The following is a 23431-nucleotide window of genomic DNA, read 5'->3' as shown; positions in this document are numbered from 1 at the left end:
CATGGGTGGGGATGACCTACCCCAGGGAGTCCACCCAGGATGATCCACAGCAGGTAACTCACCTGGGATAACCCGCAACAGAGCATCCACACCAGATCATCCACGCTGGGAGGACCCCCAGCAACGCCCCTCAAACTGCTTGTGCTTCATCCCCAATCTTCCCCTAACGGGGGAGTTTTTTGCTTTTTCAAAATACTCCGTTTGGGGTGTGTTTCAGTGCTTTCCCACAACATAAAAAGGGGTGATCTTTTGGTTGTGGGTTTGTGCATGAAAATGGGGTGGGTTTTTTGCTTTCCAGCTGCACAAATCCAGGCGCATTTGGCTTTCCCAGGAGTCCCAAAGTCGTTTGGTTTTTTCCGTTGCAGTCCCAGAATCAGAGGGTTTGGGGTTGTCCTGGTTTCGGCTGGAATAAAGTTCATTTTCTTCTGAGTAGCTGGTACAGGGCCATTTTGGATTTAGGATGAGAATAATGTTGACAACACACCGATGCTGTAGTTGTTGCTAAGCAGTGTTTATACTAAGTCAAGGGCCTTCCAGCTTCTCATACCGCCCTGCCAGCAGAGGCTGGGGGTGCACAAGAAGAGTCGCTGAGCTAAAGGAGGATTCCAGGTAAACAGGTCAGCTCGAAATACACCACCTCCTTTAAAAGTTAAGAGCTATTTGAACACTTAAAATCAGCATTTAGGCTAATCGATACCATTTTGAACACCTTCTTAGCATACAAGTAAACACTCTTGCCGGTGCTGGAAAACGTCTCCTCCCTTCCTTACAGCACTGCTGCAGGGAGATAACCCTGGGAGGCTGCGGGACGAGGTCGTACGCAATCAGAATCTACGCTTACGGATCCACCCCAACAGCTACAGCCCTTGCGCTCCTGCTGCTGCCGCTTTGCATCTTGCTTGTTTGGTGAATAAAGCTGAAAGTGAAGTGGAGAACTCCAAAGAGCAAAATGAAAAATAAAGAATAAATCTCAATAATTCACTCTACACTAAAAAGGTGTGCCCATGTTTATATACGTCCAATAAAAATACTTATACTGTAAAAGTATTTGATTTTTCCTTTTCCATTACCTTAACTTGCACAGCTCTGAATTCATACCATTAAATTATCTCTCTCCAAAGTACACAGTTATAACGTGACTAGGGGTTTTTGTGCGTTTTACAGAACGCGGAGGGACACCTGGCCAGCTGAGCTGCCCAAGAGAGGTGCTACTGAACTGCCAGGGAAACACACCATTGAAAGCCAGGCAGAAAGAAAGTACTTCAGAGCACTCCGTCAAAACATCAGGAAAAAATCCCCATAACATTCAGTTGCCTCTCTTTTTAAACATTTAGAAAAATACCTAACTGCTTACATACACCTAACATCATATACTACAGCTATTTGGCAGTTACAGTTTAAACAATGCAAGTCAATTTGTAAAATCCCCAGTGCTGCAATACCTCAGACTACCAAAAAGGACTGGCGGATTCCCTAATGCTTTTGGCAGTACCGAAGCATGCAGAGCAACACGTTTTCATGTGATCTCGACTGTTACAACTGAGAAACCAAAGACCAGTGATGCCATCAACTTTAGGAAGATGGGCTGCGCTTGGGTCTTTGGAAGGAAATTGACTTTTTTCTTTTTTTTTTCTTTTTTTAAAGAGAGTGAAAAGTCTCGTTACTGATGACTTCTACTGTCAAGTCAATCACCTCTGAAGATCCACTCTGATGGGAAGTTCACAAAACAAAATTTCTTTGAGAGAGAAAGACTTCCATTTTGGAAAATCTCTTTCCAACTGAAGTCAAAATTACACACTGTAGGTTAAAGGAAAAAATACATTACTGAAGCAGTAACTCATCAAAAACACCTCAGGACTCACTGTCACTAGTTACAAGGCTGCTAATGCTTCCTGGGAAAGCCTGGACAACGCACAGATGCGACGCCCGTTTGTCCTGTTTTGTCCACGTCTCTTCTTTGACCTTGACTGCTTTTAGTACAGATGCTAATGATCTCCGTTAACGTTTTTGAGTACTACTATAAGATATTTAAAAAAAAAAAAATCATTGACTGTAAAAGCATAAAGCTTTTATCGTGAAAACAAAGTCTGTTTCTTCTGAACAGCTGAACTCTTACGAACAGTTTCTTCCCTCTTTTAGTACAAAATTATTTTCACAGTATCATTTACTAGCAAGCACACAGCAACAGAAGATTATGCTTTCAGGAAGAGAAAATAAACTGAGGGAAGTAAACTTTGTATAGGTGTAACGTGCTCCGGAACAGAACGTACTTTTAGTATTTGTGTTAAAATATTTCATGTAAAAAAAAGTAGAAGGAGAGTTGGCACACTCTCAACGTTAAAGTCCATACCGCAAGTACCTTTGGAAAAATGCAGACACACATCGTAGGCGTACCTTGTACTTGCAGGCCACTACGGAATCTTTCCATCTGTCTCCTACCGTCACGGCAGAAGAAAGGGCAACCAGGGCGAAACGGTGCCAGCTGACATCCAGCTGAGAGAAGAAAAAAAAACATTAGCACAAAGCTGGGTAGGAATCCAAAGCTGCCTTTTTTTTTTTTTGTGAAGGTTGGCGAAGACAGTACGACTGAGCGGAGGAAAAAGTATTTTTGCGTCACCTTCGGTACAGTTGTTGACACAGGCCACTAGAGCTTTTGCATTTTTTCAGACAACCGTGCCTTTTTTGTTTTTCCCTTTCTTTTTTGACTCATTGGCAACTTTACTTTCACTAGAACTCACTTTCCTAGATACACGCAGGTGACAGACATAGAGACCTACATACATTTTCTCAAGCCTTAGTATAGCCGAGGCTTCATCACCCTATACGTCGCAAGTTGAGTAGTTTTGCTAAAGAGCACAGCAACACATCTGTCCTTGCGAACTGCCTCGTTGCAAAAAAGGAATCATTTTTTTCCAGGCCGTTGCTCCAAACGGTCAAGATCTTTTAAAACCGCAGTTGTGCCACCAAACCCGCTCAGGGTCCCTCCTAGCTTTTGACCGCCCTGAGATTTAACAGGCACACGCTCCATTCCATCTTCCAACAGCAAAAATACGTTAACGCTCTCGGACCCAGAGCGCAACCCTACGGATGTCCACGCACACAGCCTGCCGTTTTGATGAGGAGCCACCGAGCAGCCCTGCGAGCACAGCTGCACGCGCCAGATCGGTTTCCCCTACGCCGCGAGTTACCGGTTTCCGTGAACGTAGTTTCTGACGCTTTAAACCGAAAACCGTATCTCGACGCTTCGCCACAGCAGAAACGACCCATCGCTAGACCGCTACAAAAACGCAGTAACGCCAATTGCAAACCCACAGCAGCGACAGCTCCAGAAATATTTAGACCAGGAACAAGGGAGAAAAATAAAACAGCTTCATCTCACGCACAGGGGAGCGGCAGGCAGACAAAAGGGTCGGCATTCTGAGCCCGTACAGAAAACGGGCATTCTCCTTCCGTTCCTCGGCCCGTCCGTGAAGGTCTAAATACCGCAACACTACCACGGCAACGTCGAGAGTAGGGCACAGCAGCCCTGCCACTGGACTTGCCACTGACCCATGCTACTTACGTAGCAGGACGCGTACGCAGAGGGACACGTTTTGCCACACAGAGCCCTGAACTTCCTGAAAATTTACGTTTACCAAAAAAAGCCATTTGGAACATATTGCCAAACAACGTTCGGCAAGAAAGCTTTGATGCCTTTGACGCGCGCGAGTTTTTGGTCACTTGCTATTTGCTTCCTGTTGCTGCTGCTGTTCTTCCTTCAGAAATTCTACTCGTCGCCAAGTTATTCACTACTGGTTCAAGCATTTGCCTTCCTGGTATTACCAGCACATTCACAGAGGCAAGTAACTTAATTGCTCTTCTACAATTATCCAAACGACAATTACAGCCACGAAAGAGAAGGAGAGCTCAGGCAGCACAAGAGCTCTGCAGGCTGGCACCAGTCAATATTGCACTCTCTAAAATCAAACAACAACAAAACAAAACCGTGACCCTGTAGCCGCCTTTTTTTTTTTTCTCTTTCTTCTTCTTTCAGAGCTCATCCCTGCCTCAGCATTTTGTCTTGTCAGAGCATGAAGCGCAGGTGATCCGTACGTACCCTGACGACTTCTGCGTGTGATGAATGCCTGTTCCGAAATAGTCCAGATCTGCAAGACTGGTGTCATTTATATGGTTTTAATCATCATAACTCAAATTCTATTTACTCACGCGTTTGTGAGGAAACTAATTAACTTTTAAACACTGCCTCTCCTTTTTTTGGGGGGTGGGGGTGGAAATGTGTTAGAGACCGAAAAACATTACGATTCAGAGCTCCCAACCACGAGGGAGTGGTGGAGAAATCAATGAAAGCAAAGACCAACAGCAGCAACATCAACTGAAAGTTGGCTTTCATTCCGATCACGTACTTAAGCGACTCTCCAAGTCTATGCCTCGGTCCTAGGAATGACTAGTCCCTTTTTGGAAGGACAAATTTTTTCCACTTAAAAGTCCTAGACTGAAGACTCCGCTGAACGGAATGGGGATTGTCCCACGGGACAACATGCCATCAACACTCTTCATGGGGAAGGAAAGAAAAAAAACCCAAATAAAAATCAAGTTGAAGTACCAGTTCCCATCATGTTTCGCTCATTACATTTCTACTGGCATCTAGGTGCTCCAAAATGAACTACGGGGACACCACATATTCCTAAAAATTCAGTTATACATAAAAAAGTAAAAGGCTATTTCCAACTTGCCCATCAAATCAGTATGAACAGAGAGAAGAGAAACACTCGACCCTGAAGAAGCTAACAGGCAGCTCTGAATTTACCAGACAGGAAATTTCATTCTTTCCCCTGAAACAAAAACACATCAAGGGACCAGTTCAGGAACAGGGCACGATCTGTGAACAGCAATTTTTCCATCAGCTTTTCTGCACTAGCAGCAAATTTGCCTTCTCTGTGGGTTTAACGTGGAGCATCTGTAGTGCCCTCGAACTCGCAAGTGTTTCTCTCCGCTCCCCCAGCCCGACACGTGCGATTACCTGAGCAGCAAGCGGAATTGACCACGCAGGATTTTCTTCGTGTGATGCGGAAGGTGACGCTGGGAGAAGAGGAAACAAAGAAATGAACCTGCTCGTCACACCCAGCCATCGGTGGAAAGACAGGGGAGGATTCTGCCGGAAGGGCTCTGCACCCCAGGAGCTCCCGCCGGCCGGTTTCTCTCCCCTTTGCCCGGTACCGAGGGGACGACGACACCTCGCCCGCGCCCCCTCGCGGGGGGGGCTGCCCCAGGAGAGACGGGGGACCCCCACCTCGCTTCTGCCCGCGGGAACGGACCGGGAGAGACCCTCCACGCAGAGAGAGGAGCGCGGTGTGGATTGCATGCCCGAGGGAAGAGGCCGGGCTCCCCGCTGGCAGAAGGACAACTCGCCTCCCTGCCGCTCGGAGCAGCTTGCTGCGGACAGCCCTGCCTGCGCCCGGCCGCTCTTCCGCCGTGCTGGGAGCGCAGTCCGGCCGACGGACGCTCCAGCGAAAAGACGCTCCAGCTAATCGCGCCTCCTGCTCCTTACAGCCGCAGGTACTTTTGCCTCTGGCTAATGCACGCTCCAGACAGCGGACACCCCGCCTCGTTCCAGCTCCCGCTTGCTACAGTTCTGGCTCGTTGAAGCCCCAGCTCCGCGCTGAAGCTCCGGCTGATTTCAGCTGCTTCTCCTTACAAGCTCCAGCTACGTGCAACGGTCTGGGCTTTCCATAAGGTTGTATATCAACTGCTGTCAAAACTGGAGCATTGGGATTAAACATCAGAGTTACACGCCGAATAAATATTCGTTAGTTTGCGCGATTAATTACTTAACAACTATTCTGAGCAGCGCAGAAAGAAGAGCTGGACTCAAAGAGGGCACGTGGGGTCTGAAAAGCGCCCTTCCCCCCCACAGACCATCACAGATGTTGAGTTCGGCCTGCTGCGTGCCGGACTCCCAAACTTCGGCGTCCGACACAACCAGACCCCCATCTCCGGGGAGGGTCCACGCACCCTGCCCGCCCCCCGCTTCCCCCCGCAGCCCCCAACACCCTCCCACCCGCCTGCAAAACCAGCCAAGCCGGCTCCCGCTTTTGGACCCCGCACCAGCTGACTCGGGGCCCATTTGGGAGCCAAAAAACCCGGCTGCTGAGCCCGTTCTCAAGGCCCAAACACGCAGGGCCGGACCTCTGTTTCTGGGCCCAAAGCCGCGCAGCTCGGTCTGTTTCCGAGCCCCCACATCAGCCACGCGAGCCTGTTGTCAAGCCCCAGGAACAGAAAACTTGTTCTCCGTTTCTGACCCTGCAGTGCCCACGGGCGACGCTGAGCGTAGCCACCCCACAGCCCTGCACCCCCGGGGCCCCACACGTAGTTTCGGGGAGTGCTCGGGACCTGCGGAGGGCCCGGCCCCACGCCTCTGCGGGGCAGCCCCAGCACAGGCAGGGCGTCGCTTCACGATTGCCGTTTCAGGCTTTATTTCCCCGCCATCACCGGCACGGCCAGGCCCCCACCCCAAACCCCCCAGCCGAAGCACCCCCGCGGGTAGCCGGGCCCAGCCACCCAGAAAACAAGAAAACCAAAGAGGGTACAAGACGGACACCGTGGGGAAAGGCAAGGAGAAGGACGCAGAAACAGAGAGAGCGCGGGAGGGATAGGGAGCAGGACAGAGAGATGGAGCAAGAAAGGAAAAAAGGACAGGAGGCAGAACCAAGGGAAAGAGAGACAAGGACGGGGAGCAGGACGAAGGGACGGAAGAGGAAAAAAAAAAGTAGCGACGGGCTGCAGGACAGAGATGAAGGGATTAAATAGACACAGGGAGCATGACAGAAGGACACAGAGAGACAAAAGGGACAAAGAGCAGGCCAGCATCGGAGGGGAAAAAACCAACTGCGATGGGCAGCGGGAGAGAGATACGGAAAAAGAAAAAAGTACTGAGGAACAGAAAAAAGAAAGAAGCGACAGCTAGCTGGACAGGCGGACACAGTTAGAAAGGGCGGGAGAGGGAATGGGGCAGAGAAAGACAGACAGAAAAGGCAGCGGAAGAAAGCAAGGCAGAGGAACAGCAAGGCGGGGCGGGAGGGGAAGGGACAGGGGTCTGGACAGAGATGGAGAAATAAGCAGCAGGGACAGAGGAAAAGAGACAGAAAAAGGGACAGGGAACATGGCAGAGAAGGAAAAATCAGGACAGCGGCAGGACGGAGATAAAAAACTGGGACGGTCCTCAGGACAGAGAGGAATACGAATGCGAGCAGGGAGCGGGACAAAGGGATACAGCGAGAAACGACGGGACAGGAAGCAAGACAGCGTGACAGACAAGAACAATGGGAACGAGAAGGGGGGGGGGGGGGGGAGAGAGAGAGAGAGAGAGAGAGACTGACAGAGACAGAGACCGTGAGAAGCACAGGGGGTTGGGAAACTTAGAAAGAGAGGTATCAGGAGCCCTGCAGAGAGAAGGAGGGTGAATAAAAAAGGGGCAGGAAGCAGCACAAAGGGTCACAGAGAGTAAGAGATGAACAGGAGGGAGGACGGGGACAGTGGGATCCAGAATGACAAAAATAAACAGCAACAGCGAGCAAGACAAAGGGATAGAAACAGAAAGTAGGAAGAAGAGAGATAGGAAGGCAGGGACACAGAGCGGCACGTACAGGCGCAGAGAGGAAAAGAACGCCAGGGCAACAGGCCAGAGAAATTGGGAGGCGGGGAAAGAGGCGGATGCAGATCAGGACAAGGAGATGGAAAAGGAAAAAACAGCGACTGGCTGCAGGACAAAGACGGGGATGGGGCGGGGGGAGAGGGAGAGGGAGCAGGACAAGAACGCAGAGAGAAAAAGAAAGGGGGGCAGTCGAATGAGAGAGAGAGAGAGGAAGGGGGGGAGGAAGAGGGAGCAGGACAAGAGAATAGACAGAAGAGAGGAGGCACAGGGAAGCAAAATAAACAAACAAACAAACAAACGTCACAGCAGCATGAGAAAGCGAGGGGGTCAGGAGAGGGGGAGGGAGGGACCGGGAGGCACAAGAGGAGCGACAGGGCCCCGAGGGCCCAGGACTCACCACAGCTCTTGCTCTTGGAGCTGCCAGGAGACCTTGCCAGTTCAGACGCTTCTTTCTCCTTCTCTCCTCCCTTGGTCTTCCGTAACTCCAGTCGCTTGGCTGTCCTCCACATAACGGAACACGCGAGCGCCTCGCAGCTCTTACGAGATGAGGCCTCCTAGACACGTAGCCTCGCTCGCTCGCTCGCTCACTACGTGGCCGTACCGCGCTGCTGGTCATGCATACAGACCCTGGCGGTCTGACCTGCTGTGGACTACGAGGCGGGATCCTCCCACACCCAGAGAGGCAGGCTCTCTCTTGGCTGCAGCGGGAGGCAGCTGCCAGCCAGATGGCCTTCCGTTTCTTCTTCTTTACCTTTCTGCGGCCTCTCCGGCTTCAGCAGCTCCCGTCCACAGCCAGTAAGCGCTCCGCCTGTCCCTCTGTGCTCCCGCGCCTCGAGGAGAGGGAGGCCAGGCAGAGACAGCCCACGCAAGCCTGAGGCTGCTGCAGTCAACGGCATCCCCGGGGACGAACGGACAACCGCACTCACAGCGTGGCCTCTGGGAGAGGGAAAGAGGCAGCAGTGACCGTTATTACCGTAGCTCGACCCTGGCCGGAGCCCCTCCTTCCGCAGGGGCTTCCGCAGACGCCGCTCGTTCCCCGCGCCGCTGCTAACGGCACCCACGTTCAGGGAGACTCGAGAACATCGCAGGGCCAGCTTGCTGCCCTCACGACAGGGCTCGGGGGCTGCCTGCGGCTACAGCACAGGCTTCAGGGGAGGGGCTGGAGCTGGGGGCAGCCGCACGGGCCGAGCGAAGGCGCCGGGGGAGCTCCGGCGACTCGGGGAGGCGCCCGCTGGCCGCGCCTAGGGGGTGCCCGCCTCCGTCCCCTCTTCCCTTCTATCGGCTCTCGGGGAACTGCCCGCCGCTGCCCTGGCCCGGCTCGCCTCCGGCGGACCGGGAGCCTGCCGCGGCGGCCGCTTCGCAGCTTCCCGTCCCGCCAGCCCCGCGCGGCCAGGAGGCACCCCCCGCCACCGCCCCCGCCGGAGGGGATCGCTCGCCTCACCCGCGGTCCCGGCGCTCGCCCGCTGCCGCTGAGACCCCCGCCCTGCGCGCCACCACGCTGCTCCCAGGGACCGCGCATGCGCCGGAGGGGTCAGAGCCGGCGAGCGAACGCCGGGCTGCCCCACGCGCAGGACGGCGCATGCGCCCGGGAGGCGCGTCCGCACGGCTGGTCGGGGAGCGGGCGCAGCGGGAAGCCCGCGGAAAACCACGCGAAACCGGCAACGCTCCTGAGGCTGACCTGGTCGGACTCCGGGGGCCGCGGCGGCAGCCAGGACTACGCCGCGCCCGAGAGCCACGCTGCCGCCCGGCCGCCGAGTCCGCGAAAACTACAGCTCCCGGCATGCCCCGGGAGGCAGCCTGCCCCGCTGCCTGACCCCGAGGGGACGCCGCTTCCGTTTCCGCTCACCCCCACGCCGGCGCAGCCGCAGTTCCCGCCGAGCCCCCAGCGCCGCTCCGGGCAGCTCCGGCGCGCTTTCGCCGCCCGGCTCCGCCTCCGGGCAGCGCCCGCCGCCGCCGCCGCTCCGGCACGGCGCGGCACCCCCCGCCCGGCTCCGGGCAGCGCCCGCCGCCGCCGCCGCTTCGGCACGGCACGGCGCGGCCCCGCTACCGCTCCGTGCGTCCGACACGGACCCCGCCGTCCTCCTCGGGGCTTTCCCCGGAACCCGCCGGCCGACTGCGCAGCCCCGCCACGGGGCCCGGTGAGCACCCCCCCGCGCGCTCACGTGCTCACCCCCCCCCCCCGCGCGCGCGTGCTCACAGCCGCGCTGTGACCCCCCCCCCACCCCCGCGCGCACGTGCTCCCAGCCGCCCTGTGAGCCTCCCCCCCCCCCCCCGCGCGCACGTGCTCCCAGCCCCCCCGTGAGTCCCCAGGGCTCGGCCTCGGCACAGGCGGCCCCCACCTCCCCCGGGCCACCCCCGCCTCCGACGTTCGCGGTCCGAGGGGCGCCCGGCCCCGCTCACCTCCCGAGGGGCAGCCGCACCCCGGCCGCCGCTCCACTCCGCTCCGCTCCGCTCCTGCCTGGGCTCCCACCGGCCCCGCCCCGGCCCCTCCCCCGGCAGCCCCCCCTGGCCAGGGAGCGGCCGTCCCCATCAGCCTCACCGCCCGCACCTGCGGCTCCTCCAGCCCCGGCCCGCAGCTGTGGTACCCAAATCCGGAACAAAACTCCTCAACACCAATGTGAACTTAAGCAGCAGGCACTTCCTTGATTGAATGAAAGATGTCAAGAGTCAGCTGATGGGGAAGAGGTGTTAACTGGGGTCAAAATACAGATTTTAATACCCCTCTGATTTTAGTTCTAAGACTTGGCCATTGCCAGGTATCATCTTTTCCATTTACCCAGGTCCACCAGCGAGGCCACAAGGGAGATTTCTTCCAGAGAGAGGATAGAGTTATTAAGTCTAAAGTCCACGAGTTGCCTTTCTCCTTCATGAAAAGGTGAGTGGATCATATATCATCACTAGTCACCCAAACAGTTAAGCCTGAACTTTTCGCCTGTCCTTTAATACAGTCAACTCCAAGCTAAATTTTTTCCGTTATTAAGAGGGGACCAAAGATCATGTCAAATATTATTATACTTTCTACAAATACATCCCCATCTTGGAGCTTTAGCTACTAGAGAAAGTCTTTGGAGTTTGGGGTCAGAAGAGCTGCAAGTATAAACCTTCACTCAGCTCTGTTTAGGATCTGTGATTTTTCTCTGGTTGTCTAAACCAGTCTAAATTTCCATAGATGGTCCCGACTCTGGGTGGCTCTAACAAGGATCCTGGAACTCCAGTAAATTCTAGACATCGTTTTATATTTTCAATATGATCCCAAGTTCCTTTTTGCACTTGTCTCTACGGTTTTGGCAACTGACAGCCCCAAGGGGTGCTTGTACAAGTTTCTCCCGAAGGGCGATTAAATGAATTCTTTTGTCCATGAGGTGGATGCTTTGGTAATGTTATAATTCACAACGCTACAATTCCTTCTTTCAAATTCAAAAAAAAAAATTGCCTTTTAAATCCATCCCATTTAATTTGCTAAAATGATTCTCATTGTTCTGCATCTTTTCTCAAGTTTTGGTTAAATTCAATGTCAGTATTCTCCACGGAACTAGATTTTCATCTGACTTTGGAATCGGAAGGCAGGCTGTTACTGAGGTTAAGTTTTGTGTCTTTACAAAACTTTGAATCAGTTACAAAACTAGATTTTTTTTTTTTAATCCAAATTACAAAAACGGTTAATCTCAAGATTAATAGCTCAAACAATAATTGTTTCATTTTGTTTATCTCATGTTTAGAACCCCTCAAAAAAAAATGCATACGCCCTCTAAACACACAAAAAGATTATTGCCCTCGACAATATTCCTAATAGCAACCCCAACATTATCAACTTTACACAGCTGTTTTCCCAAACAGATAACGTGAAACTTACTTATAGATTTTCAGTTTTAAAGGGCCAGTTTCTTTAGACTTCCGGTTTCTTGTTGGTGCTTTCTTTATTCTTGAATAATGAAGCCAAGGTTCTTCTCCCAGACCTTTACTGCTATAAGGGTTGTTAAAATGACTCGATACGGTCCTTTCCGCTTCTCAGTGATTTTATATATGTATTCAGTCTCCTGGTCGGAAGGGATGCGCTGCTACGTCCAATTCTAAGGGTCCAGCTGTGGAGACCTACTGACAAAGTTCTTGAAAAGAATTGCTTCAAGAAATCATAACGCCTTTTAAAAACATATCTCCAAAGGCACTCAAGATACTCAGAACATAGGACTCCTGATATGGTCTTTCATACAACATTTCATAACGACTTAAATTTTCTTTCTCTTCTGGCTATACTCTGATTCTTAATAGAGCCATGGGTAATGCTCTAACCCATGTGAGGAGTGAGGTTTCCTGACAAATTTTACTCGACTGTTGCTTACGGGTATAGTTCATTCTCTCTCTCTCTGTCTCTCTCCCCCCCCACTTGCTTGTGGTCTATATGGGGTGTGATAGTCTCAATCTATAGATAATACTTTGCTCAACTTGTCTCACAATCTTTGCTATAAAATGAGGGCCATTGTCAGATGACATTCCTACAGGCACCCCGTATTTTGGTATTATCTCTTTGAGCAAGACTTTGAGCGCTTCCCTTGCTTTGTTGGTGCGACAAGGGAAAGCCTCGGGCCACCCAGTAAAGATATCAACTCAAACTAGGATATATCCTTCTTTTCAAGGCAATTCTATAAAATCAAGTTGCTAATATTCTCCTAAAAAATTTCCTTATTTCATAATCCCAAAGATGATCTTATTACTGATTCGGGGATATTTTTATATATAAATTTCACATCCGCTTCTAATTGTTTAAACAATCTTTGTCGTATTTCACTTTCTGTTCCCCAATAGACTTTGTGATGTTCAGCTCGGGCAATTTCTCTTATTATTGTGGGTGGGACTATTATTTGACCTGTCGGTGTTACAGCCTATCCTGTTTCATTTTGTTAGCCTGCAATCTAATAATTAATTCTTCATCTTTTTCGTTATAATTTGGAGTTTCTTTAGGCAATTTTATACTTTTCTCTGGAACTAGTGCTAGGATGCCTTTTTCCGCAGCCTCTTTAGCAGCTTTATCAGCCAGTCGGTTACCTGCGTTAGGACCGGTCTTACCTAACTGATGTGCTTTGCAGTGCATTATCGTGACTGCTGTTGGTTTTTGAACGGTTTCTCACCATTTCGGTATTTGTTCTGCGCGCTGAATGGCGGTTCCTCGTGCAGATAACGGTCCTCTTTCTCTCCGTATCGCTCCGTGTGCACGTACTACTCCAAAAGCGTACTTTGAGTCTGTCCAAGTGTTGACTCGCTTTCCTTGACTTAGTTCCAGAGCTCGAATAAGAGCTATCGATTCAGCCTTTTGGGCAGATATCGTCGAAGGCAAAGTTGGCAACGCAATTACCTCCTCGGTAGTTATTGTCTATCTTGATAAACGTTTTCCTTCACAGATGGAACCGCTTCCGTCGGCATATAGTTCCCAATCTGTTTCTTCTAGCGGCACATCTCAGAGGTCCAGTCAGCTGGAGTAAACTCTTTCGATTGTCTGCAAGCAGTCACGTTCCAGTTCTCCTTTAACTTGATCAGTTGCTGAAAATGCAACAGGGTTAACGGTGGTAGTAGTTTTTAGGTAAACATCCTCTTGTTCCAGCAACGCCACTTGGTATTTCCGCATTCTGCTAGGGGATAACCAGTGCCCCCCTTTCTGTTTTAGCACAGCAGTTATCATATGGGAAACGTACAGCAATCCTTTGTCCTCTAATCCTTTGTCCTCAGGTGGACTTACGAGCTTCCTGGATCAGTAGCGCAGTTGCAGCGACGGCTCTCGGACGACCAGAGCATCCCAGACTCACGTTACCTACTCGCTTCGAGAAGTAGGCCACGGCTCGCCCACTTGGCCCTAAATATTGGGCCAGGATACCCAGAGCTATACCTCTTCTTTCATGAGCAAAAAGTTCAAGTGTCTTTGTGAGATCTGGCAGGCCTAGGGCTGGCACCCCTATTACAGCCTGTTTCCATTCTTGGAAAGTAGCTTTCTCGGCATCGGTCCAATCCGTTGTTTGAGGTTTTGAGCTGCTCCTATAGAGGTCGGGCCAGCAAGCCACAATTTATAATCTACAGGTGACACCACTCAACCATTCCCGGAAATGCTCGTCATTCATTGTTTTAGTCTTAGGTTCGGGGAGACGACAAATTGCCTCTTTTCTCTCAGTTCCCAATTGTCTCTGTCCTTTTAGGATTTTAAAACTCAAATAAGTTTCTTCTTTCTGGGTTATTTGGTTTTTTTTCTTTTGACACTCGATATCCACTGATTCCCCAAAAGTTCAAAAAGTGAATAGTTAACTTTGTGCGTTGTTCTTCCATCTCAGCTACAATTAACAGATCATCCATATATTTCAGCAAGATTTCTTGATTATTTTCTTTCTTCCAAATCCCTAATTCTCGTGCCAATTGATTTCCAAACACGGTAAGACTATTCTTAAAGCCTTGAGGCAAGACTGTCCACGTATATTGTGTTTTTTCTCCCAGTCTCAGGATTTTCCCATTCCAAAGCGAAAACCTCTTGACTATTGGGATCCAAGGGAATACGGAAAAAGGCATCTTTTCCGTCTAACACTGTGAACCATTCTTGTTTCTCCGTTAGGGTTGTTAACAAAGTATAAGGATTTGCTACTACCGGATGAATATCTTGTACTATTTGATTTATTGCTCTGAGGAGGTCTTGAACTAATCTATCATCTTTTTCATTAGCCTTTTAACAGGCAAGATCGGGGTGTTATATCTGGATTCACATTCTATTAACAATTTGTATCTTAAAAATTTTTGTATTACCATTACTAACCCTTTCCGACTTTCCGGTTTTAAGGGCTATCGTTTAATTCTTACCGGATTCGATCCTGGCTTTAAATCAACTCTCACAGGTTCTGCTTTTTGGATTTACCAGGAACTTCCCGGTCCAGACGATTGGAATTACAGCATTATACTTTGACTGGTATAATCTTCTGCTGTCGGTAACCGTCCTGTTAACAACAAAGCCACTGCTTCGATACGTTTAGTTTCTGGAATTAAAGTTTTAATCTCTCCATTTTTAAATTTAATTTCTGCCTCTAAGTTCTCAAATAGATCTCTCCTTAACAGGATTTGAGGAGAATTTGGCACATACAAAAACTGCTGAGTGACCCGTTGCTTTCCTAATTTCATTGTTAAAGATTTAAAGAAGGGTCTAGTTGCTCGTTCACTTGTTGCGCCGACACCACCAATTTCTTCAAAACTCAACTCTCCCTCTAAGGTATTTAAAACTGAAAAGGTGACTCGAGTGTCAATTCAAATTCAATTTTCTGTTCTCCCAGTTTAGCTGTAACCAGAGGTTGTGCTGGGAGACTCCCCTCCGGTCCCCGTCAGATACGTTCACTTAAAAAGAACAAATCTACGTATGGCACTTTATTCCATTTACTCTCTCTCCTACAAAACAACAGTAACTGCAATATAGTATTGTAACTCAAAGTTCTGTTTGTTTACCATTTTTCCTGCAATTCACCCCAATGTGCCAATAAACGTCCCAACGGTGATGTTTTTGGTAACTTTTCATCAGCAGTTCTATTTCCTGCACTCTTATTCTTAAACAATTTTGCTAATGCCATTATACTTATATACATTCAAATACCAAATACCAAAGAAACGCAAATGACAATTGTCCCAAATAATACACAAAGTCCAACCCAGCAATATGACTTACAGGCAGACGCCTAGGCTTCCGCTGCAGACGGGTACCCTCCAAGCCCCAACCCTGCGAAGCTTTCGCCGCGCCTCACGGGCGGGCTTTCCAAACCAATTCCAAAGAAGCAGCGCCTTACCTTTTTTCCAGGGAACGCTGCGAGGAGCTTTGCGAGTCGAGGGTGATGGTTCTCCCCGAGAATACCTCGGTGCCGGCCGGAGTTCGATCGACACTCGATCTCGTCCAGTCTCACTCGCAAGGTCCCATCTGGGTCGCCGAAACCGCTACCGAAATCCGGAATAAAACTCCTTAACACCAACGTGAAGTTAAGAAGCAGGCACTTTGTTTATCACAGCGCTGGGGACACGGGGGATCGCTCCTCCAAAGGCGTGTCCCGCTTAGTATCAAAATCCATCGGTTTTTACAGACTTTTCTTGTCAGGTCATTGTTACCTAAGCTCCTTCCGTAAAAATGCATACTCTGCTCGTTCTTAAATTTAACCTTTATAATGATCGGTCCTTTGATTATATAACCTTATCAATATTCTTATTTAAAAACAATCATTGGTCAGTTACACTTAGCTCTGCTGACTGGAACCTTCGATACTCAAATCGAGATGGGAAGGGTAAGGGGGTTTCCAAGCAGCAAACTGGTGTCCACGACGGTTTCCTTAGTTTCCTGAAACAGAACGTAGAAAAACCAGTAACTTCCTGGTGAGGTTTCTAGGGTTAGCTATTTCAAACTTTAACAATATTAAGGTTCCTAGAGTCACGCGAACACAGTTCCTAAAGTTTCTATGGCTACGTTTCAAACTTAACGATCCTATACGTTATGCTTCACAATTTTACTTCTTAATCAAACCTAACTCTTCTATGGGATTAAATTTTGATTTCTTTACCAGAATATTTGCAACAGCTGGAGCCCAGCAGGAATGGGGTGGGGGCACGGCCCGACCCCCCCCCCCAGCGCCTCACCTCCTCCTCCCCTGGGCTCCCTCACGGCCCCTCGCCTCGTGCAAAGGGAGCGCAAACGCAGCCCGGAGGGCAAAGGGGACGGGCGGCCAGCGTTTATTCAGTCAGTCGCGTGCCTATCGAGTCCTGCCAGCGAGTCTGCTCCGGGTCTCGTGGCGCCCCCCGGCGCTCCCTCTGCCCCTCGGACACCTCTGATAGCCTATTTCCATACGTTCTGTATGGCACGTCTAAATATTGGGATGGTTTTAATATTTTGTACCAGCTGTGGAAACTGGTTTGCTGCTAGGTGACTGCAAAAGTGAGATTTGGTAAATAATTATTAGAAATCTTATACTAACACTACGATTGAAACAATAGACAAAAGTATAGCCAAGCAATTAACTAGCAGAGGTAGGTACTCCTAAGTTTTGCAGTTCTTTGCTCTTATGACTACATGTTCCTGTACGCTAGATGAGAACAATGCTGAAACTGACCACATGTGATTGAAACTGCGTTAAGCTTCAAGATCAAAGAACAAGGACAAGAATAAAGACTTCAGGGACAGCCACCAAGAACTTCAGATGGGTCGCTGGTTGCAAAAGCAGCCCTTCGTCTCAAATGGATCCTTCATTGCGCGTGATCGGATGTAGGCAGTACTACGATAATCGGTTGCCATCGTTTTTACGTATATGTATACTAATCTGATTAACATGCAATTAGTTATTCTGTGTAACCTGTTTGTGCCATGCACGCTAGGTGCAACTATCCCCCGTGCATCCAGCGCTGCAATGAAGAATGCCTGCTTTCTAAAACTCCAAAACGAGTCTTAGGGAGTTTCTTCGACCGGCTTTTCAGTATCAGGGGTACAAGGGAGGAAAAGGAAAAAAAAAAAAAAAAAAAAAAAGGCAGCGGTGTGGGAAAGAGAGGGGACCAGGGGAGGGGCAGGGAGGGACCAGAACGCGGAAGAGGGGAGACAGGGCCCCGAGGGCCCGGGGCTCACCACAGCTCTTGTTCTTGGCACCGCCAGGAGAATTTGCCAGTTCAGACGCTTCTTTCTGCTCCTCTCCCGCTGCCCTCCTCTTCTGTAACTCCGGCGGCGCGGCCGTCCTCCCCCTAGGAGAACACGTGTCTCATAGGTCTTGCAGGACGAGGCCTCCTAGGCACGGAGCCTCGCTCGCTCGCACGCTACGTGGCCGTACCGCACCGTCGGTGCTGGGTACGGACCCTGCGGTGCACCTCGGCGGTCTGACCTGCTGCGGACTACGAAGAGGGATCCTTCCACACGCGGAGAGGCAGGCTCTCTCTTGCCTGCAGTGGGGGGCAGCTGCTGGCCGGCCAGCCTTCCATTTCTTCTTCTCTACCTTTCTCCGGCCTCTCCAGCTTCAGCCGCAGCAGCGCCTGCCCGCAGCCGGTCAGCGCCCCGCCTGTCCCTTTGTGCTCCCGCGCCGCGAGGAGAGGGAGGCCAGGCAGAGAGCCCGTGCAAGCTTTCCTTGCCGGCGGCGGTTCGTCACCGGGAGGAAGCAAGGAGCGCGGCGGCGCCTCCCGCCGGTGCCGCACTGCCGTTACCGTCGGACGGCACGTGCAGGACAGCGGCAGCCCCGCGCCCTCGCAGCCTCCGAGCTGCAGTACCGAACATTGGCCGCGAGGTGGCAGCGGCGAGCGCTTGGCACAAGGCGCCAGCGCGCATGGGCGGCGGCCCAGCTGCAGTACCGAAGTCTGTTCAATAGGTGGCGGAAGAGAGCGCTGGCGAAACGCGCCGCCACCGCGCATGCGCGGCTCCGAGCTGCCGTACCGCGTTTTGGTAGCTAGGCAACAGCAGGAGGGCGGCAAAAGGCGCCATCGCGCATGCGCGGCTCCCGAACGCCAGGGCCGCGTTTCGGTTGCCAGGCGACAGCAGGAGCGCCGTAAACCGCGCCGCCGCGCATGCGCGGTTGCCGAGGCGCCGCGCCGCGCTTCGGTTGCCGGGCAACAGTGGCCAGTGTCGCAAACGCGCCAACGCACATGCGCGGTTGCCGAGCTGCCGTAACACCTTTTGGTTGCTAGGCAACAGGAGGAGGCCGTAAACCGCGCCGCCGCGCATGCGCGATTGCGGAGGCGTCGTGTCGCGCTTTGGTTGCCAGGCAACAGCAGCGAGCGCGGTAGACGGGCAGCGGCGCACGCGCCGTTGCCGAGCAGCCGTAAAGCGTTTCGGTTGCTAGGCAACAGCAGGAGCGCCTTAAACCGGGCCGCCGCGCATGCGCCCTTGCCGAGGCGTCGCGTCGCGCTTTGGTTGCCAGGCAACCGCGGCCAGTGCCGTAAACGAGTCAACGCACACGCGCCCTTGCCGAGCTGCCGTAACGGGTTTTGGTTGCCGAGCAACAGCGGGAGCGCCGTAAAGCGCGCCGCCGCGCACGCGCCCTTGCCGATGCGCCGTGTCGTGCTTCGGTTGCCCGGCAACAGCGGCGAGCGCCCTCAACGCGCCGCCGCGCATGCGCAGCTGTCGAGCTGCTGTACCGCGTCTCGGTTGCCCGGCCACAGCTGGATTCCCACCGACACACGCCACCGCGCATGCGCCCCTCCCCAACGCCAGTTCCCACCTTCGGTCACCGGGCAGCAGCATCCGCATCCCCGTAACGATCCTCTTCTGAGCAGCAGCTGGATGAGGGATGACTGACAGCTCAGCCCAGCAGAGACCAGCCACAGGCGGCAACTACTTACTGGGGGCACAGGGCTTACATTGCCCTGCCCTTTCCCCACTCGCAGCCCGGGCCGTCATCTTCATCGCCTCCGTTCCAAAAAGCACCCGAGTGCCTGGAGCGTTTACAGCAGTCAAGTGCAAACAACAGACAACTCGGGTGGTCGCTTCTGTCCCTGCCCCCCCACCCCATTATCTAGAGAGGAGAAGCAGCACAGGGACCTGCAAACGGCGGGGGGGGGGGGGTGGGGTGGGGTGGTCCCCTGGAGCAAGCCCCAGGGACTGCTGTATCCCTCTGCATGTGGCATCAGGGTTGCGGGAGTGAAAGCAGCCAGTCAACAGCTGCTGGCGAGAGATTTAAAAAAAAAAACCCAAACATAACACCTGGTTCAGGTGACAGCCTGAAGGCAGGCCACAAGAGACCCAAAGCTGCTTTCTGCCAGAGGGGCAGCTCTGTCCAGCAGGAAATGCCGCGTCCCAGCGCACCAGAGGCGAGCGGCCCACCTGCAAGCGAGCGATACCCTGGCGACCCTGGGGCTCAGTTGGGGTGGGCGCACCTTTCCTCACCTCTGTGCTATCGGAACTCCGCTCTCCTAATCCTGCACGCACGCAAGGCTTCTTGTGCGGGGCTTGTCTCTGATCGAAGAGACGCTGCACGGTGTTACTTACCGCCCCGCCCTCCGGCGTGCAAAGTAATCAGACGTGAAGCAGGGAAAGCAAAGAGGCCTGTCGGGATACTAGTAGTCCTCAGCAGATGACCGTAGAGCCCTCGAGGTTCCGTCTTTGCTCCCTACAGGAGCGTGGCTCCGCACTCCTTGCCGCTCCCGCCAGCAAGCGTCACAATTGCCCTTTGCTGCCTGCAACACGCAGTACCTGCGCGGCCCCAGTACTACTGCCGCTTACAGCACGAGAGGCGCTCGCTATAAAGCGGCAATGAAGAACAAGGACGGCCCGTCAGGATGGCAGGAGGAACACAGAGAGCCTCCAGCATTAGCCAGGCAGGGCTTGCAACTCACCTCGTGTCGTGGTTTAACGCCAGCCAGCAACAAAGCCCCACGCGACCGCTCACTCGCTCCCCCGCCCCCAGTGGGACGGGGAGACAATCAGAAGGGTGAAAGGGAGAAAACTCGTGGCTTGAAACGAAAACAGTTTAATCCTTTAAAAGAAACAACAACAACTTGTAAGGAAAAGAAGAAAAAAAAATGACAGAGAATGGGGTGCAGGCAGCATGCCAGGGGTCTGGAGCCTGACGGATGATGGGGGTGGGGGGGGGTGGGGGGTGGGTGGAGTACGGAGGAGGGAAAGGAAGCCGGGGCGGGGGACAGGAGATAGAAGAGCAGGGGATGCAGGGGGAAACAACTCGCGTGGGTTAAAAACTTAAGAGAAGCAGTAGTGCCGGTTTTGAGATAGATTTAGATTTGGCGGTACTGCTGGGCTTCGGTGTGATAGTACTGCAAAGAACTAAGGTTAAGCGCAGCAGTAGTGCCTATTTTGAGCTAGGTTTAGATTTGGGCGGTACTGCTGGGCTTCGGTGCGATAGTACTGCAAAGATCCAAGGTTCAGCGCAGCAGTAGTGCCGGTTTTGAGCTAGGTTTAGATTTGGCGGTACTGCTGGCCTTCGGTGCAATAGTACTGCAAAGATCTAAGGCTAAGCGCAGCAGTAGTGCCTATTTTGAGCTAGGTTTAGATTTGGCGGTACTGCTGGGCTTCGGTGCGATAGTACTGCCAAAATCCAAGGTTAGGCGCAGCAGTAGTGCCGGTTTTGAGCTAGGTTTAGATTTGGGCGGTACTGCTGGGCTTCGGTGCGATAGTACTGCAGAGATCCAAGGTTAAGCGCAGCAGTAGTGCCAGTTTTGAGCTAGGTTTACATTTGGCGGTACTGCTGGGCTTCGGTGCGACAGTACTGCAAAGATCCAAGGTTAAGCGCAGCAGTAGTGCCAGTTTTGAGCTAGGTTTAGATTTGGCGGTACTGCTGGCCTTCGGTGCAATAGTACGCAAAGATCTAAGGTTCAGCGCAGCAGTAGTGCCAGTTTTGAGCTAGGTTTAGATTTGGGCGGTACTGCTGGGCTTCGGTGCGATAGTACTGCAAAGATCCAAGGTTAAGCGCAGCAGTAGTGCCGGTTTTGAGGTAGGTTTAGATTTGGGCGGTACTGCTGGGCTTCGGTGCGATAGTACTGCAAAGATCTAAGGCTAAGCGCAGCAGTAGTGCCGGTTTTGAGCTAGGTTTACATTTGGCGGTACTGCTGGGCTTCGGTGCGATAGTACTGCAGAGATCCAAGTTTAAGCGCAGCAGTAGTGCCGGTTTTGAGCTAGGTTTAGATTTGGGCGGTACTGCTGGGCTTCAGTGCGATAGTACTGCAAAGATCTAAGGCTAAGCGCAGCAGTAGTGCCGGTTTTGAGCTAGGTTTAGATTTGGCGGTACTGCTGGGCTTCGGTGCGACAGTACTGCCAAAATCTAAGGTTAACCGCAGCAGTAGTGCCTATTTTGAGCTAGGTTTAGATTTGGGCGGTACTGCTGGGCTTCGGTGCGATAGTACTGCAAAGATCCAAGGTTAAACGCAGCAGTAGTGCCGGTTTTGAGGTAGGTTTACATTTGGCGGTACTGCTGGGCTTCGGTGCGATAGTACTGCAAATATCCAAGGTTAAGCGCAGCAGTAGTGCCGGTTTTGAGCTAGGTTTAGATTTGGGCGGTACTGCTGGGCTTCGATGCTATAGTACGCAAAGATCCAAGGTTAAGCGCAGCAGTAGTGCCGGATTTGAGCTAGGTTTAGATTTGGGCGGTACTGCTGGGCTTCGGTGCGATAGTACTGCCAAAATCCAAGGTTAAGCGCAGCAGTAGTGCCGGTTTTGAGCTAGGTTTAGATTTGGCGGTACTGCTGGGCTTCGGTGCGATAGTACTGCAAAAATCCAAGCTTAAGCGCAGCAGTAGTGCCGGTTTTAAGCTAGGTTTAGATTTGGGCGGTACTGCTGGGCTTTGGTGCGATAGTACTGCAAAGATCCAAGGTTAAGCGCAGCAGTAGTGCCGGTTTTGAGCTAGGTTTAGATTTGGGCGGTACTGCTGGGCTTCGGTGCGATAGTACTGCAAAGATCCAAGGTTAAGCACAGCAGTAGTGCCGGTTTTGAGCTAGGTTTACATTTGGCGGTACTGCTGGGCTTCGGTGCGATAGTACTGCAAAAATCCAAGGTTAAGCGCAGCAGTAGTGCCGGATTTGAGCTAGGTTTAGATTTGGGCGGTACTGCTGGGCTTCGGTGCGATAGTACTGCAAAGATCCAAGGTTAAGCGCAGCAGTAGTGCCGGTTTTGAGCTAGGTTTACATTTGGCGGTACTGCTGGGCTTCGGTGCAATAGTACTGCAAAGATCCAAGGTTAAGCGCAGCAGTAGTGCCGGTTTTCAGCTAGGTTTAGATTCGGGCAGTACTGCTGGGCTTCAGTGCGATAGTACTGCAAAGATCCAAGGTTAAGCGCAGCAGTAGTGCCGGTTTTGAGCTAGGTTTAGATTTGGGCGGTACTGCTGGGCTTCGGTGCGATAGTACTGCAAAGATCCAAGGTTAAGCGCAGCAGTAGTTTGTGAGGTACTGCTGGGCTTCGGTGCGATAGTACTGCAAAGATCTAAGCTTAAGCACAGCAGTAGTGCCGGTTTTGAGCTAGGTTTAGATTTGGGCGGGACTGCTGGGCTTCGGTGCAATACTACTGCAAAGATCTAAGGTTAAGCGCAGCAGTAGTGCCGGTTTTGAGCTAGGTTTAGATTTGGCGGTACTGCTGGGCTTCGGTGCGATAGTACTGCAAAGATCCAAGGTTAAGCGCAGCAGTAGTGCCTATTTTGAGCTAGGTTTAGATTTGGGCGGTACTGCTGGGCTTCGGTGCGATAGTACTGCAAAGATCCAAGGTTAAGCGCAGCAGTAGTGCCGGTTTTGAGCTAGGTTTAGATTTGGGCGGTACTGCTGGGCTTCGATGCTATAGTACGCAAAGAACCAAGGTTCAGCGCAGCAGTAGTGCCGGTTTTGAGCTAGGTTTATATTTGGGCGGTACTGCTGGGCTTCGGTGCGATAGTACTGCAAAGATCCAAGGTTAAGCGCAGCAGTAGTGCCTATTTTGAGCTAGGTTTAGATTTGGGCGGTACTGCTGGGCTTCGGTGCGATAGTACTGCCAAAATCCAAGGTTAAGCGCAGCAGTAGTGCCTGTTTTGAGCTAGGTTTAGATTTGGGCGGAACTGCTGGGCTTCGGTGCGATAGTACTGCAAAGATCCAAGGTTAAGCGCAGCAGTAGTGCCGGTTTTGAGCTAGGTTTAGATTTGGCGGTACTGCTGGGCTTCGGTGCGATAGTACTGCAAAGATCCAAGGTTAAGCGCAGCAGTAGTGCCTATTTTGAGCTAGGTTTATATTTGGGCGGTACTGCTGGGCTTCACTGCGATAGTACGCAAAAATCCAAGGTTAAGCGCAGCAGTAGTGCCTATTTTGAGCTAGGTTTAGATTTGGGCGGTACTGCTGGGCTTCGGT

The 23431-nt window shown here is 51.9% G+C and overlaps 1 long non-coding RNA gene across 1 annotated transcript in view; it reads right to left on the bottom strand.

Moving 5' to 3' along the window:
• Window positions 1–495: 495 nt before the first annotated feature.
• Window positions 496–23431, bottom strand: part of LOC138689015 (uncharacterized) — a 102472-nt gene continuing 79536 nt past the window's right edge. The window contains exons 2-3 of the long non-coding RNA XR_011327830.1: window positions 2395–2493; window positions 496–916 (exon numbers count right to left, since the gene is read on the bottom strand). This is a non-coding gene — a long non-coding RNA (uncharacterized lncRNA). The remainder of the gene's footprint in view (window positions 917–2394; window positions 2494–23431) is intronic.

Source organism: Haliaeetus albicilla, chromosome 14 (assembly GCF_947461875.1).
Source record: "Haliaeetus albicilla chromosome 14, bHalAlb1.1, whole genome shotgun sequence".
Taxonomy (NCBI): Eukaryota; Metazoa; Chordata; class Aves; order Accipitriformes; family Accipitridae; genus Haliaeetus; species Haliaeetus albicilla.
This window is presented reverse-complemented; position numbering and strand designations above follow the sequence as displayed.